Source organism: Oryctolagus cuniculus, unplaced genomic scaffold, assembly GCF_964237555.1.
Source record: "Oryctolagus cuniculus unplaced genomic scaffold, mOryCun1.1 SCAFFOLD_40, whole genome shotgun sequence".
Taxonomy (NCBI): Eukaryota; Metazoa; Chordata; class Mammalia; order Lagomorpha; family Leporidae; genus Oryctolagus; species Oryctolagus cuniculus.
In genome coordinates, this window is record NW_027208345.1 from 191,446 (window position 1) to 209,483 (window position 18,038).

Below are 18,038 nucleotides of genomic sequence, written 5' to 3' on the forward strand. Positions count from 1 at the left end.
GTTGCTGAATGCCTTGGTTCATTCCATTATCAACTCCTGTAAACACTTAAACAGACACTGTAGTATAAAAGACAGGGTGAGAATAGCAACCAATGATCCTGAGAGTGGCATTAACCAGGTAATGAGAGGATTTCATAGAGGAGAGGAAATGATGGTGGGGGGGGTCTCTGGACCCTTGTGAGGACTGCGTGATAAATGTGGTTTAAAGCTGATCCCAACCAACATCAGGAGAAAGGCCACTCAACTTTTTCAGGTAGAGGGGTTTGTCTGTAGAGAAATTCTGAACAACAATACAACATTAAGTAGGGGAAAGGACCATCAATACACACAGGTGGGGAGTAGAACCCTTGATATTAGAGTAGAGGCTATGATTACAAAGGAATGAGGCCCTAAGTGGGCTAGATACAAAGGACAGAGTCATCATTAGAGGACCTAAGAAAGGTGCTGTGTAAGCCAAATAGAAATTGACAGTCTGGCCGTTGTGGCCAATTGGGGAGTGAACCATCGGATGGGGGATCAATCTCTCTCTCTCTCTCTCTCTCTCTCTGCCTCTTGTCTCTGTGTAACTCTGACTTTCAAGTAAATAAAATAAATCTTTTAAAAAAAGGAAAGAACTGACAGAAGGGGCCTGATAATAATCTGGTGAGCTTTAAGGCCTTGTAAGTTATGAGGCCCAGACCTATCTATCTCTTTACATGGGGTACAGCCTAAGGGAGGTGTGAACCTCCTTGGGGAAGGCAGCCTGTTGACTTCCATTACCTAGCTGGCTTGGGAGGAGAGGTGGTCAGGTTAAGGCACGTGGCATCTTCTGCCTGCAACATTACTGACTCTGTGTGGCTGTACCCTCAGCAGTGGTGGTCACTTTGGAAACTTGGCCAAGTGAAGGGCTTTTCAGCTTGTAGCTTGCAAGATCTGTGGCTCTGAACTGGGCATCCTTCGACTCCAGGGCAGTTCCATTTCCAGTGATCCAACTCTTGGCTGGCAGAGCTTCCAGGGCTCTTCATAAGTGGATTTCTGCTGAATCCCAGGATTACCACATTGAAAGCCACTGTAGTGGACTGGCCTGCTGGGTCTCTTTGAGGGCAGATCGCTGTACAGAGCAACCTTTAATAGGCCTGCCACCTATCTTTACATTGCTTCTGATGCCTAGCTTTCTTTTCCTCCTGGTTTTTCTTAAAGCAGACCAGAGGATGCAAGTCAAGGAGGTGCTCAAGTCCCATCTCTAATTTACTGATTGATTTTTATCATCACATGTCCCACTTACTGAGATTACAGTAGTTGCAATTTGCCTGTGTGTTCATTTTCTCTCCCACTAGGATGGAAATTCCTGGGAATGTGGATTTTGTTTATTCAGCACTATATATCAGTTTCTATCAAAGTACCCACTATGTAATAAATTTCAAAAATACTTATGGAATAAATGAAGACATTGATATTTAATAAGGCTAATCCATTAATATTGGGAATTCCTTCAGAGATGTGCAATACAAGAGTTAATCTGACACTACTGATTCAGTGAGCTGTAAATGTGATGAACTCACAAATTTGAATCCCTTTTCATTTGGAAATGACTCTGGAGTTCATCAATGATCAACTAAATATAGGAAGTCATTGGTTTATAGCAAAGATCTATTTTAATTTGTTTATTCAGAAATAGAGCATAAAGTGGAAGTGGAACTTGCCACATTTTCTGGTGATGTTTGTTTATCTTCTTTTTATTGATTTTTAAAATTTATTTTAAGGAATACAAGTTTCATCAATACAACTTTAGGGATGTTTCATTATTTAAAATGCTTAAAAATTCTCTGCTGGATCCAGCATTGTAAACTAGTGGGTAGAACGGCCATCTGTGATGCTGGTATTCTGTATGGGATCTGGTTCCAGTACTGGCTATTCTACTTCCTATCAAGGCCCCTGCTAATGCACCTGGGAAAACAGCAGATGTTCCAAGTACTTGGGCCCCTGCATGCATGTGGGACACCTGGATCCTGGCTTTGGACAGGCCCAGCTGCAGCCATTATGACCATTTGGAGTGTGAACCCTGGCTGGTAGATATCTCTCCCTCTCTGTACCTTTGCTTTTCAAATAAATAAACAAATCTCTTTTTAAAAATTCTCTGCTAATGTACTAAAATTTCCCTCCTTTCATATCTTTTGACTTCCAGTCCCACTTCCTAGAAGTGACCTAAGTATTCTTGAAATTTTGTTCAAGGTACTTGTGGGTAGTGGGCCACAGATTGACTCATTCCCTGCATATGGATATACAAACTGCAGCTCTGTTTACTCTGATAGGCTGTCTTTTTTCTTGTTAGTGCTCCCTCACTAGGCACTTTGACTCAATGCCTTTCCAGGGACTGCTCCATCCTTTAGCACTCCTTCTCAATACAGCCCCATGAGGAACTTAACCTGGCTCTTAGTTGTTCCTGTGGGATGGGTATGGCCATATTTTGTGCCTTTGGTCAGCCTACCGGTGTCTGCTTTTAAAGCCTGATGCCAGTATACCTGAGGCTGTGCTCCCCTGGCTGGGTCTAGCCTGGCTCAGCTGCAGTTCCCTGTGACAGGGCTGGATGATCCTTTGCCTCATCTTTCCCCACACCCCATCCTTGGAAGATGCCCTGAGAAACTGAGCACTCAAGAGACATAGGGACCTAAACACCCCCTTGCCATCCTGTGGCTAGGGAGAACTTGCCCACCAAACTGGGCTGTTTGTCTCAGCACACCTCGTATGTGCAGTGTGCCACAGGACATGAGAGACAGTGTCTTCAAGTCAGTCAGAAAAGGAGCAAGAGCCTCCTGGGAGGCAGAGTTTTCATCATACACATCCAACCCTCTGCCAACTCAACAGCTCTCTCTTCCTCCCACGGTCCCTCAACCCTGAGGTGAGGCTTTCATTTCCTTCCTGTCTGCTATGGACTTCTACTATGGCTAATCTTCCCCTGTCTCAACTTTGCTGCTAGGTCTTAATCTAAGTGCTGAGTACAAGTTCAGAGACAGAAGCAGTTTTATTGGTAAAGGAAGATAAATTGGGAAATACATTCAAAATGACTTACTGTTACAGATTTTATCTATAAAATTTACTGTATAGATTTTATGTAGCTTAACTAATCAATAGTGATGTTGTATTCCATATAATATTCTTTTATTTTTGATGCAATATTTGTTACAGTTGTTACCACAGCCATACACACATCTCTATCTTATTATTTTCTAGGACCACATAGTTTTGCATTGAAAAAATATTTTGCCAGTCTCTTAGTCATGGGCATTTAGGTCATTTCCAGTCATTTTCTTTGCAAGCAATGCTGTAGTAGGCATTACTAAGTACAATTTGAGCATTATTTTTTATTTTTGTGTGAGTATATACTTTAGCTACATCTCTAGAAGTGGGACTGCTGGAAAACTGTTATGAGAATTGAAGATTGACTATAAAAGTGTTTATCTATTTCATTTTGACATGAAGTCACAGGATGCCCTTTCAGCATTAGTTTGGATAACTATGTCAATGATGACCAGAACACAAGAATCCATTTTGAAGATAGAGAGGAGGAAATTGGAAGGAGGTGAGTCACTTACTGGGCACCAGTGCAATGTGGGCATGGGCTCAAGGGCTTGGGAATCACATAAACTGTGTGGGAATTCTATCTCTGCCATTTGCTGGCTGTATGGCCAGTTTCCTCATTCATGTGAACAGCTGTAAAGGTAAATAAAACACTTGTACAGTATTTAGTAATGAAAAATGTACATTTTTAGCACCATTATTATGTATCTAGTACTGTGCCAGATGCTTAACAAATAGTGGAACTGATGAGCACATAAGAGGAGGTATTAAACTTTATTTCTGTCTAGTTGGGAAAATACAACATGCCCATCAGAAATCTTCAAATAACATCCATCCTTCACAAACTGTAAATGTTCTATAAGTCCAGACACACTTTGTAGAATATTTATGAGAATAATTGATGTGAATAATTTCAAAAATCACTTCCAAAAAATACATGTGTATTTAGATGTTTGGTGCTTTGAAGAGCTCTCTTTAATTTCACATGGCTTTATTGAAAGCAACAATATGTTCTATGATGGGTTGAGATGTCAACCTTATGTTTTAAAAGTTTAATTGCATGTCTTACGGTTTCTCTAGAGTCAACATACTAAAATATTTTAAGTAAAGGTTACTGCTATTTACGTTAAAATAGTGTCATTGTACAGTTGAAGGAGATTTGATTCTTCTGATGGATTTCAAAAATAAATTTTAGACTTGGTTTTAGAACTTTTCTATTTCATAAACTGCCAGGGTCCTGTGAGTGCCTCTGTTTGAAGATGTTTTGGTGTCTACCGTACCTTGTTATGATATGTTTTAAAAGGATATAGTTTGAAGCACTAACAAGAATAGACATCAATTAGGAAAAAGCCCCTATCAGAGCAACACAAATTCTGCTAAGCTTGAGCAAAAATAAATATCAAATTGATGGTAAATCTTGGGTTTAAGAATGGTGAAATCACTGATCATTTGTTAAAAAAAAAAGTGTATGGGGACAATACCTCAAAGGAATCAGCAATTTACAAAAGAATTAATTGTTTTAAGAAGGAAAAAGACAATGTTGAATGTGAACCCTACAATGTCAGATCATCTATATCAATTTGTGGAAAAACCTCACCTTGATTATGACTTAATCAAAGGGTACTGATGATCAACATTAGAAAAAATGGCCAGCCAGGGCCAAGGCTCACTTGGCTAATCCTCCATCTGTGGTGCCAGCACCCCAGGTTCTAGTCCCGATTGGTGCACCGGGTACTAGTCCTGGTTGCTCCTCTTCCAGTCCAGCTCTCAGCTATGGCCCAGGAGGGCAACAAAGGATGGCCCAAGTGCTTGGGTCCCTGCACCCACATGGGAGACCAGGAGGAAGTACCTGGTTTCTGGCTTCAGATCGGCACAGCGCCAGCCGTAGTGGCCATTAGGGGAGTGAACCGATGGAAGGAAGACCTCTCTCACTGTCTATAACTCCCTCTCTGTTTCTCTCTCTCTCACTGTCTAACTCTGCCTGGCAAAAAATAAAAAAAATAAAAAAAGAAACAATGGCCAACACTGCAGATATCTGATTCATGTTTCACAATTCTGGCTCAAAAGCTCAAATAGAAGATTCCTCAGAAACCTGAATATAGCCTTACCACATGACCCAGCCATCCCACTCCTTGGAATTTACCCAAAGGAAATTTAATTGGCAAATAAAAGAGCTGTCTGCACCTCAATGTTTATTGCAGCTCAATACACAATAGACATGGAATCAATCTAAATGCTCATCAACAGAAGACTGGATAAAGAAATTACAGGATATGTACTCTATAGAATACTATACAACAGTAAAAAAAATGAAATCTGGTCATTTGCAACAAAATGGAGGAATCTGGAAAACATCATGCTGAGTGAAATAAACCAGTCCCAAAGGGACAAATATCATATGTTCTCCCTGATCAGTGACAACTGAGCACCTAAAAGGAAACCTGTTGAAGTGAAATGGACACTATGAGAAACAATGACTTGATCAGTCCTTGTCCTGTCAAGAAACAACTTACTATTTTATTCCTTTTAGTATTTTTTGTTCTACTTAATATCATTGGTTGAACTCCTTAATTAATACACAATTATTCTTAGGTATTTAAATTTAACTGAAAAGTGATCCCTGTTAAATATAAGAGTGGGAATAAGAGAGGGAGGAGATGTACAGTTCAGCACATGCTCACTCGGACTTGTCCCTAATGGTAGAGCTAGAAATGTGCCAGGGGATTCCAAATCAATCTCATCAAGGTGGCATGTACCAATGCCATCTTACTTGTCAAAGTGATCAGTTTAAGTTCATAATTGATCATAAAGATAGGATTAAGTGTCAAAGGGATCACATAAACAAGACTAATGTCTACTAATAATAGCTGATAAAATTAAACAGGAGAAAATGATCCAACATGGGAAGTGAGATACATAGCAGACTCATAGAATGGCAAATGCCCTAAACAACACTCTGGACTCTGAATCAGCCCTTAAGGCATTCAGATCCGGCTAAAAAGCCCATTAGAATTTCTCAGGCCAAGACACTGGAAAGCCAAGACACTGTGGAAAAAATGACCTAAATGAAAGATCTCTGTGAGTGAGATTCCTGTGGAAAGAACAGGCCATCAAAGAAAGAGATGCCTTTCTCTGAAGGGAGGGAAGGAACTTCCACTTTGATTATGGCCTTGTCTACATAAAGTTGGAGTTTGTGAACTCAAGAGGCTTCCATAGCCTTGGCAGCTCATGACAAGAGCCTCAAGTAATTACTGATGTCATAAATAAGAGTGTCAATTGTTAAATCAACAACAGGAGTCACTGTACACTTACCTTGTAGGATCTCTGTCCTTAATGTGTTGTACTATGTGAATTAATGGTAAAACTAGTACTTAAACAGTACTTTATACTTTGTGTATCTATGTGGATGCAAACTGTTGCAATCTTTACCTAGTATATACTAAGTTGATCTTCGGTATATACAGATAATTGAAAATGAATCTTGATTAAGGATGGGATGGGAGAGGGAGTGGGAGATAGGATGGTTGTGGGTGGGAGGGAGGTTATGGGGGAAAAGCCGCTATAATTCAAAGGATGTACTTTGGAAATTTATATTTATTAAAAGTTGAAAAAAAACAAAAAGACAAAAGTTTTACTTTTGAAATTTATATTTATTCGATAAAAGTTTAAAAAAAAGCTCAAATGGAGCAAACACTCTTTGATGAGTTCTAAACTTGATGCACCTAGATCAACTTCAGACAACAGTAGAATTTTCTATGGAAATTTTCAGTAGTCCCTGAAGTATTTCTTGGAAGAATTTTTAAGAGGAGATGAAATATAGACTTAGCAAAATGATCCGGAAGACAAAACCCAATGAAAAAATGGCTAACCAGAGTGGGAAATGGTTTAGACAAAACAGATTTATCAAGAGTAAATGTCATGAAAATGGTTTTTCAGATGCTCAAGGAGTTTTGCTTGTTGTATTTCTGGAGAATGATCATTGAGCATGCTTACATCACTTACTTGGAAAGAGCTTCAAGAAAGTCGGCCAAAGCTTTAGCAGGAAAACATGTAGGCAATCTTCACTAGGCAGTCCTTCATCATGACAATGTTTCTTCATTTCTTTCATCAAACAAGAACAATTTTGTAACTATTTCTACAGGAAGTAGTTATGCATCTATATTACACACCTCATTTGGCCTATTCTGACTTATTTTTGTTCTATAATCTTTTTTGTAAAAGATTCACTTTATTTATTTGAATGATTTACAGAGAAAGGCAGACACATACACACACAGAGAGAGAGAAGGAGAGGGAGAGAGAGAGAGACAGAGAGAGAGAGTGAGGTCTTTCATCCATTGGGTCACTCCCCAAATAATTGCAATGACCGGGGATGAGTAGGCCAAAGCCAGGAACCAGGAGCTTCTTCTGTGTCTCCAAAATGGGGTCAGGGTCTTAAGCACTCTGATACTTTCTCAGGCACATTAGCAGGGAGCTGGATCAGAAGCAGAGCAAGGAGCTAGGACTTGAAATGGCACCCATATGGGATACTGGCACTGCAGGCCAGGGCTTTAACCCACTGCACCACAGCACCAGCCCCTGTACTAGAATCTTAAAAATCTTTAAAGAACATTCAGTTTTCTTTAGTTAATAATGTAAAACCCTGCATTGACATGGTCAAATTACTAGGAGACACAATTGTTTGCAAATGAACTAAATGCCAAGTATCATTGTTTTAAAAATGTGTGGAACTTCATGGAGCTTATGTAAACAAATAACATTTATATTTGTATGTGATTTTTGAAGTTGCCTCATATGTTTTCTTACTTTTTTTATCATAAGGTATCTTATCTATTACATCTTGGCCACCTTCCTTGATACTTTCTTATTTTTTTGAATTTATTTGACAGGTAGAGTTATAGAAAGAGAGAGAGAGAGAGAGAGAGAGGTCTTCCTTCCATTGGTTCACTCCCCAAATGGCCACCATGGCTGGCGCCGTGCCAATCTGTAGCCAGGAGCCAGGTGCTTCTTCCTGTTCTCCCGTTCTCCCATGCAGTTGCAGGGGCCCTAGCACATGGGCCATCCTCCATTGCCCTCCTGGGCCACAACAGAGAGCTGGACAGGAAGAGGAGCAACCAGGACTAGAACTCAGCACCCATATGGGATGCTGGCACTGCAGGTGGAGGATTAACCAAGTGAGCTATGGCACCAACCCCCCTTGATACTTTCAAATGTGACTGCATCATATAGGAAATAGCAAGGACCTTATGACTTTAAGAATGAGAAGTGACCGGTGCCATGGCTCACTAGCCTAATCCTCCACCTGTGGTGCTGGCACTCCAGGTTCTAGTCCCAGTTGGGGCACCAGTTCTGTCCAAGTTGCTCCTCTTCTGGTCCAGCTCTCTGCTGTGGCCTGGGAAGGCAGTGGAGGATGGCCCAAGAGCTTGGGCCCTGCACCTGCATGGGAGACCAGGAGGAAGCACCTGGCTCCTGGCTTCGGATCAGCACAGTGCACCAACCATAGTGGCCATTTGGGAGTGAACCAACGGAAGGAAGACCTTTCTCTCTGTCTCTCTGTCTCTCTCTCTGTCTAACTCTGCCTGTCAAAAAAAAAAAAGAATGAGAAGTGCTTAATAAATTAACCATCTTTTCTCCTTTGCAGAACTTCTGGGGAACTCCCTCTGATCATGAATGTCGCTCCCCGTTTTCGTGGAGGAGCGACACTGAACCCTGCCTAGGCTTCATATCCGAGTCACGGCACCATTATGTCGCTCCCCCTCTTCATGGAGGAGCAACACAGGACCCTGCGCTGTTCTTTCATCTGCTCGGCCCTCCCCGGGTTTGCTGCTGGTTCTTCCCGGGTTGGCTACTATCCCTTCCACCTCCGTGGAAGGGCAGTTCCCCCTAGCCACATTCCCCACTTCCGCAGGGGAGCGGCACACCGCCGGCCGGCTTTCTGGGGGACTGCACAGATGTTCCTTCAGCTAGATGTTCCCCTTAGATGTTCCCCGGTGCATGCCGTCTCTCTCCTCCTTTATAGTCCTCCTCCGCCAATCCTAACTCGGCTGCCCACACGCCGAGCACGCTGCTCTCCTCCAATCAGGAGCAAGTCCTACAGTTTATTAGTTGAACTGGAGGCAGCTGTGCGGAAGCTGTTTACTTCTCTCCCAGCACCATATTGTGGGAGAGCAGATGCATAGAACAAGTCTTAATTCCAGTAACTCAGTCCAGTCTGGATTGCCCCCCACAATGAATGCCAGAGAGATAGATTTAGACTAGAAGTTATAGGCTGTTTCATGGTTTTCACAGAGGGTTGACTCTAAATAACTTAGAAAAATAAAATGATAATCTACAGTTATTTGTAGTCCATTGAATTCCTTTATTCACCCACGATAATTTTAGCATCAAAGTGTTCCCCGAGATCTTTGGGCTGATCATTTCACAGATTTCATACTACTATAAATCATAACAGTAAATTGCTTCACACTATAACCTATAATTAGTAAAGTCTAAAATTGGTAAATTTTAAAGAAGATTTGTTTTGTTTGAAAGGCAGAGATGATGGCCAGGGCTGGTCACACTGAAGCCAGGAGACAGGAGCTTCTTCTGGGTCTCCCACATGGGTCCAAGCACTTGGGTCATCTTCCATTGCTTCCCTGGGAGCATTAGCAAGGAGCTGGGTCAGAAATGGCACAGTCAAGACTTCAACCAGCACCTATATGGGATGCTAGTGTCACTGGCAGTGACTTTACCTGATAAAGCACAATGCCATCCCCTAATCAGTAGATATTGAATTCCATGGTATAGGGCATTTAATATGTTCATGTTGAATAGGCCAAGAAAGCTATTGGCCTGAGATAAAGGTGAGTGGGAAGGTTTTGAGATCTTTCTAGGGATAGCTGGGAGCATCCACAAGAACCAGAAAGCTTTAACTGGGGACTAGTCAAGATATGGCATGCAGTGACTGAACATCTAATGCTTAGTAAATATAAGACATCCTTACTGTGGAGATGCTATACATATTTGTGGTTTAATAATTGGAAAGAAGCAATCTGCCAAGTTCTCTTTTTCTCTGATTAATGTACACACTGGATTCTGTCTACTTATTAATTAGAATAATCCAATGGTCTGTCACACCATTGAAAAAGGAAGCATTCAGGGCTGGAATTGTGGTATAATGGATTAGGCTGCCACCTGAAATACCAGCATCCCAAATGGATACCTGTGTGGGTCCCAGCTGCTCCATTTCTGATCCAACTCCTTGTTAATATGCCTGGGAAGCAGCAGGAGATGGCCTAAGTCCTTAGGCCTCTACACTCACGTGGGAAATCAAGAAGTTCCTTGCACCTAGCCCAGCCCTAGCCATTAAAGCTATTCAGGGAGTGAGCCAATGGATGGAAGATCTCTGTCTCTTCCTCTCCTGTGTAACTCTGACTTTCCAATAAATAAATAAATAAATAAATAAATCTTTAAAAAGAAGATCATCTACATATTGTAGCAATTGAGTCTCTGTGGAAGGTTGGAACTCCCCTAGAACTTTCCTAACACCTGGCCAAATAGATTTGAGGCTTCAGTAAAGCTTCATGGTAAATATTGGAATCTGGAATCCCTCCTTCTGTTACTCCTGGTTCTATAACATCCATTTACAGTTTTAGGAATTCCCTTCTGTATTTCACTCCTAGTTATTTGTTGAAATTTGGGATTTCCCCATCTTTTGCAAGGAGTATTCTGATCTAATCTCTCTTTTTAACTGTCTCTTCTACAGTGCAAATCATGAATTTTGCCTTTTATTTTTACTCTTTTGAAAAATTTCTGTGCTTCTCTTTATCTTTTGCATTTCTTTGGCCTATCAAGCCAGCTCTTAATTACAAAATTAAGAATAGTAGAGCTTGGTATATTTAATCTTCATCTGAGCCAAACTTGGACCAAAAGACTGAGAGTTCATAATTGGATCTTTAAGTCAAATAAAACATCAACACTTAATCGTTGTTTTGCTTTTCTTTGTTCCTGGTCTGAGAGGTGTTTCCCCAGGACTCCAAAATTCTCCCCAGTAGACTATCCAGGGAAATGTCAGAGGGAGCCTCCTCAGTTCTCCTTTCCCTAGACCTGGAATTTTTATTTCCCAGTTTGATCTCTGTGTCTGAGTTTTCCTGTGTGCCCAATGTCCCATAATGGAGATTCCTTGGACATGTATATTCAGTCTCCCATAAGGGAGCTTTCTTGCACACCACCCCAAATTTTTCTTGAGCTCAAACCTCTGTAGTGGAGGTTTCCTTCACATCTTGGGATCCAACTGGCCCATGTCCAGCTGTTTTCCTTGAAGGAGAATGAAACTGTAGAACGGGACTCCACACTTGCCTCATACTTGGGATATGTGTCAGTGACATATGCTTGACCTCCAAAAATGCCCAACTATCAATGCAATACTTATACTTTAATTTTTCCTACTCGGCTCACATGTGAGGTTGTTTGGTTGCTGCAGTACCTGCTTTTTGTTTTCTGTGGCACCTCTGCTGTCCTCCAAATAACAAGTCTCAGGCTTCTGGAGTGAGATGGGGCACCCAGATAGAGTAGGCCACATGCAATTGGATGGGATGTGTCTCCCCTTCTATTAGAGCCCCCACTCCATGCAGGCACAGAGATCCCAGATGAGCCCTCAAGTTGTGAGAAACAGCCTCACCTTTCCACTCAAGACACAGGAAGTGCATTGAGAGGGGAGACTATGAATGGTCTTGCAAGATGGGGTGCCTGGTGGGACAGCACACTCAGCGTGTTTTACAGCAAGCTATTTGTTTCCTAGCATGCAGGTTCTTACTCCGGTTCCTCCTTGGCTGAGTAACTACAGGATTACAATCTTCCCAGCATTTGCTTCAGCTGTTTTGGCTACTAACCTCCTGTTTGCCTAAGAACTTTCAGGTGCATATCTTAGTTTGAAAATGCACCAAATATTTACTTGTCACACACTGAACCAAGTGTGCAATTATTTGTTATTTCTTACCCTTTGTTGGTTGACATTTCTTTTCAGAAAACTGAATTGTGTCTTTCTCACTAAACCTCAAACTCCATGACAGAAGGCATCCTGACTTTGATGCCTTCTATTTCTATCAGACCTACAATTGTGATATAACATAGATGCTCAGCAGACACTTACATATATCACCTCCCCAGTCCTCTCGGAAGGCTAGAAAGCATTTACCATTCTCACCCCACTTTGTAAATAAGGAAGCTGAGGTACATCATTCAAGTAATTTGCTAGTCATTAGTGGGTCAGAATTGGAGCCTAATTACTTGAATGATTGGATTCTTCTGCCACATACAAATGTTTGGTCAAGGAAATGATGCTCCACAGGACCAGGATCAGAGCAGCTTTGGTTATATGACACATGAGTCAGCCAAACAGACATGTTCAAGGCTTCAGTGAGCCAGAATGTCTCATAATTGTGTGTCTAAACTAGGGGAAATGAGGAGAGGTGAGAAGGCAGACAGGGGAGGCTGTGCTAAGTGGAAGGAGGTTGTCTGGTCAGAGGCAATTTAAGAACAAATGGGGCTTTATTGAGGCTGTCCAGTGGGGCTTGGGGGTCTGCAAGTCCCTCAGATGTAGGTAGAATTCCTTCACAAGTGGACTGCCATCTGTCACTGGAAAGCTTGTTTCCAGACCAGCTGGCATCTCCCCCACTAATAGCTTCTCATGATGCATGTGTGACCTTGCAGCTTTAAATCACACTTTCAGTGTGGTTGCAATCTTTCACCCCGAGCTAGCAGAAAAGGGGTTTGAGCTTCTAAGGAGAACACAGCCTGTCTCCAGGAGACCCACACAATCTCTGTGAGCCCCAAGCTAATCAACATTCATATGTGAAACCCCTGACCAATGGACACTTCCCAGAATGATCCAATTGGAAAAAAAAGTAATGCCTTAAAACCCTGGGCACTTCCTGAAAGCCAGTGTCCTGCTCAGGCACTCTGCCTCGTCTTCTCTTGGATCAGATGCTTTTGTCAAATAAATGTTTCTGCCTTGTAGTAAATTGTTGCCTAGCTTTTTATTTCGATACTAACCTGTGGAAAACAATTCTCAAAATTCGCTCCTGCAACCACCCTCCCCTCTGTGACTGTTAACACTTATCTGATTCTTTTTCTCTGGATGAGCAATTAAGATCTAGGTGGGATCTCTCCGCAGCAGTAGACGGCCTATGGCCTAGGTGCATGGAGGACTTCTAAGGGCTCCGAAGCCACATATGCAGCTGTGAACTTGCAAATTGTAGTAGTGGGGCCTCTGGTGCCATTGAGAGGAGCTAGAGAGGGTAACAGATTCCAAGAGGTTCATTTCAGCTGTACCATGCTCTCTTTTAAAATTTTTTTAAACCAGATATTTTAAAAGATATATGTGTATATATTTGAAAGGTAAAATTGCAGAGAGAGAGAGAGAGTTTTTCCATCTGCTGGTTCACTTCTCAAGTGACTGCAATCACTGAACATGGACCAGGAAAAAGCCAGGAGCATGGAATTCCATCTGTATCTCCCCTATAAGTCACAAGGGTCTGAGCACTTGGGCCATCCTTTGGTGCTTTTCCATGTGCATTAGTAGGGGACCAGGTTGGAAGTGGAGCATCTGGGATTTGAACTGGTGCTCATATGAAGTGTCAGCATCACAGGCAAAGGCTTAACCTGCTACACTACAATGCTAATCTCTAAACTGGATCTTTAAAAGATTTCATTTTAGACAAGGTCTTAACAAATTATTCACAGCTATGACTTTTAAATTAAAAACCAATTAGTATGAAAGTATAAAAAATGAAAAGTAAAAGCAGCCTTGTTTCTATGTCTCCATCTCTGTATGGATTCATCTTTTTCTCACCTAAATGGAAACAGACTTATATATCCTGAATATTTTTTTAAAAAAATGCATTGGGGGGTGGCTCAGATTTGCTAAGCCCTGCATGTGGGCAACAACGTGTCCCCTGCTATCCTTAGCTTTGTCCCATGCTTGTGACAGCCTCGTTAGTGGACTGATACACAGCAGTGAAGAGACGCCTGTGTTTGGCAGAGCCAATGTGAGACCAAGAGACAATCCTTCCCTGCTGCCTGGATAATCAAAAGTTTTAGCCAGACTTCTGAGCACACACTGAGAGAGAGGAACCAGACTGAAAGCACAGACTATAGCACTGAAATGGATTAATAAGGAATTCAGTGATTTGGCCCATGACCTTCTGGCACGATGTTCTGCAGGTCCAGTTTGGGATGATGTGCTTCACTAGCAAGTCACAATTATGGGACAGCTCATATCATGACAGTGTATTTTTTTTGGCAATTCATTTTCCTACAGACTACCCCCTTCAAATCACTTAATGTTGCATTTACAACAAGAATTTATTATCCAAATGTTAACAGTAATGGCAGCATTTGTCTCGATATTCTAAGATCACAGTGGTCTAATGCTTAATAATTTCTAAAGTTCTTTTATCCATTTGTTCACTGCTATGTGATCCAAATCCAGACAAACCCCTAGTGCTAGAGATTGCACAAATCTATAAAACAGAGATAAATACAACAGAATACCTTGGGAATGGACTCAGAAGTATGCCATCTGATGCTACCTTAAATTCAGAATAATCTGCATATAGCTGAAGTAAACTTTAAATTACTGTTTCTTTTTTGATTTTCTCATCTGGTGGCTTCCCTATCAGATCTCATCTTCTAAAAAATTTTTTTAACTCCCTTCATTCATTGACATGTTCATCTGAGAATACTTTGTTCTTCCAGCTTTGGACAATAGCTGCTTTTGAAACTGTAAGGTAGGGGCTGGCACTGTGGCATAGTAGGTAAAGCCATCGCCTGCAGTGCTGGCATCCCATATGGGTGCTGGTTCAACTCCCGGCCACTCCACTTTTGATCCAGCTCTCTGGTATAGCCTGGGAAAGCAGTCCAGCTATTGCAGCCAATTGGGGAGTGAACCAGTGGATGGAAGATTTCTTTCTTTGTGTCTCTCTTTATCTTTGTGTAATTCTGACTTTCAAATAAATAAATAAATCTTTAAAAAAATAAACTGCAAGGTAGTTGCAACTGAACAGATTCCCAAGATTCAGAATTTATTTTAAAAAGTGAAGAATGTGTATTATGTGGCAAATGTCTTCACTCTAACTTGGTTATGAGTCTAAAATCATTCTTCACTACTCTAACATGCTGAAGAAATCTGAGAGGGTGGAGACAGATGCTCAGTTGTCACATCAAAGGGAGCAGCATTATTATAGCAGCATCCATTCTTATTCAAGCCTTCCACTGTTAGAAATACGAGGTTAAATGATGTACTTTATGCTCATCACTGATGCAGCTGGAGAACTGATATTGAATTTATAGCATCAGCAGAACAAAAAATGTGGTGTATTTTATGCATACAAGTAAAGGAATGACCTGTTTTTGTTCTACAGGGAATAGAAATTGGAAGTCAAACACCCTTTGTATTCCAAAATAGGGTCTCCAACAATTTGTGATTTTCATTTAAATTGTTAGGAGGCTTGGAACTATTAGTTAATCTATCTTCCAATACATTGTTTAAGACAGCACTGAATGAATGATGCAAGTTGTCAATGGATGAGTATCAACTAACAAGTCTGCTAGTAATTAATTTATTTTCTTCAATAACGTTACATAGACCAAAACAAAAACCACATGTCTATTTGGGGAGAGTGATTTTGGGGGTAACATGGTAGCTTGATCACATAATTTTGCTGTATGCCACAAACTTCATTAAAAATATGCAAGAATTTTTTAAACGATTAAATTTGAAAAATGGAGTCAGAGGAAGCAAAAGTGTGGAAAACTGTGGAAGCAGAAGGTGAATGTATAGTCAGTAGACCCAGAAAAGTTGGACCCTACACTGGCCAAGGAGATAACTGAAAATAACATGCTCTGCCTCAAGATGTTCAGAAGCTCAACAGTTCTTCATTGGAACTATGTGCCTTGGGGAAGGGATACAGGGGAATGGGAGATGAAGGCAACCAAGTCTCCAGCCTAACAATGCAAGGGTTTGTGCCGAGAAGTGGATTGATGAACACACACATGTTGAAGATTTCCCCAAGGAACTGCATTCATCAGTCAGGACTTCACCCTCCATGTAGAGGCTAGAAGAACACACCCTGGGGAATCTGATCTGTATAAGCACAGAGCATAAAGATATGAACACTGTACAGTGGTCTTTACTGTATAGTGAAAGCCAAGTCAGTGAGCTCCATCCTCAATTTTCACTTCCAATCTAGTATACACCCTTTAATCATGAGCAACAAGCCAGCTATGATACGATAGCTTCTAAATGAGAAAGCTAAAATCAAACAGAAAAGAAACTTGTGGGAAGCATGCAGGTGCAAAAAAATCTGACATTAATAGCCTCAGGGAAAATGTTTGCACTGTGAAAGAACAGCAGTATGCCATAAAAATCTCTGGGAACAAAAAATAGTCCTTGGGTATTAGAAATGTAGCAGAAATGAAAAATTCAAAAGAAGAATTGAATGAAAAAATTTCCCAAAAGTAGAGCAAAACAAGAGTAGAAAGTAGGAAGGAAAACAGAGGAAAATTAGAATTTGGGTCCAGGAGGTTTAACAACCCAACAATTAAATATCAAAATGAAAAAGAGAACATGGATGACAGAGCACTTTTTAGAACCAAAGGATATGTATTTTGGGATGAAAGGGACTCAATCATAGTCCAATGAAAAGGACAAAACAAAAACTTCCAGCATAATTGTGAAGTTGCATTATATTTAGAATTTGGAAGAGTCCATAAACTCCCAGAAAATAAAACAGTTCACACAGAAAGGATCAGCAACTTCCTAATGGCAGTACTAAAAGCTAGAAGACAATGGAAAAACCTCTAAAAGTAAAAGAACATTGATTTCTATAGCAACCCAAGCTATGAATCAAGTTTGATGAAAAATAGACACTCTCAGGCAGGCAAATCTAAATAAGATTTCAGAAATTTGCCTTCTTAGACAGTTCCTGGAGGATATACTCCATACAGATGAGTGGAGAAGCCAATGCAGAGAAATACTGGGATAGAGGACCCTGTAGGAAGGGAGAGGATTTCCTGGAGAGTGATACAAAGGGAAACAAGGATAACAATTTTACCTCCAAAGTAGATGTCAATCAATATAGGTGGGAAGTGTGTGACTCCGCACATTGTGATCATATGGGGAATGCACCAGTGGATGGAAGATCTTTCTCTCTGTCTCTCCCTCTCTCTGTCTGTAACTCTGCCTCTCAAAAACAAAAAAAAAGTTATAACATCAATCTTTTGCATGTGAGTATATTGTTTTCCCAGCATCATTTGTGGAAGAGACTATTTTTCTGCACTGAATGGTCTTGGCAATCTCACCAATACAATTTTTTAAATTCTATTTTATTGTTCTGTGTATTTGCTTTGATGCCAGGGCCCTAGTGGTTTGAGAATTGTACATGTGTAATTTTTAAAAATTTTTTTCTAATTTTTTTATTTGAAAGGTAAAGTTACAGATAGAGGAAGAGACAAAGAGAAAGGTCACTCATCTGCTGGTCAATTCCCCAAATGGCAGCAATGGCCAGAGCTGAGCCAATTCAAAGCCAGGAGCCAGGATGTTCTTCAGGGTCTCCCACAGGAGTGCAGGGACCCAAGCACTTGGACCATCTTCAATTGTTTTCCCAGGCCATTAGCAGAGAACTGGATCAGAATAGGAGCAGTTGGAACCCAAACTAATGCCCATATGGGATGCTAATGCTGCAGTCAGAAGTTTAGCCTACCATGCCACAGCATCAGATCAATAATGTTTCTAAATCAAGAAATGTGATACTCACAAATTTATTTTTTTCAAAATTGCATTGGACATTTGGAGTCTCTTGAGGTTCTGTATGAATTTTGGAAAGGTTTTTCTGTTTCTGCAAAAAAAAAAAAACTCAGAGATTTTGATAGGATGTATTGAGTCTGTAATTCACTTTGATAATGTGAACACTATACCAGGCTTTTTTTTTTTCTCACAAGTA

General features: G+C 40.9%; 1 pseudogene; it reads left to right on the top strand.

The window, feature by feature from the left end:
* The first annotated feature begins 6,981 nt into the window (after positions 1-6,981).
* Positions 6,982-14,621, top strand: LOC100348881 (ubiquitin-conjugating enzyme E2 D3 pseudogene; annotated as a pseudogene).
* The last annotated feature ends 3,417 nt before the right edge of the window (positions 14,622-18,038 follow it).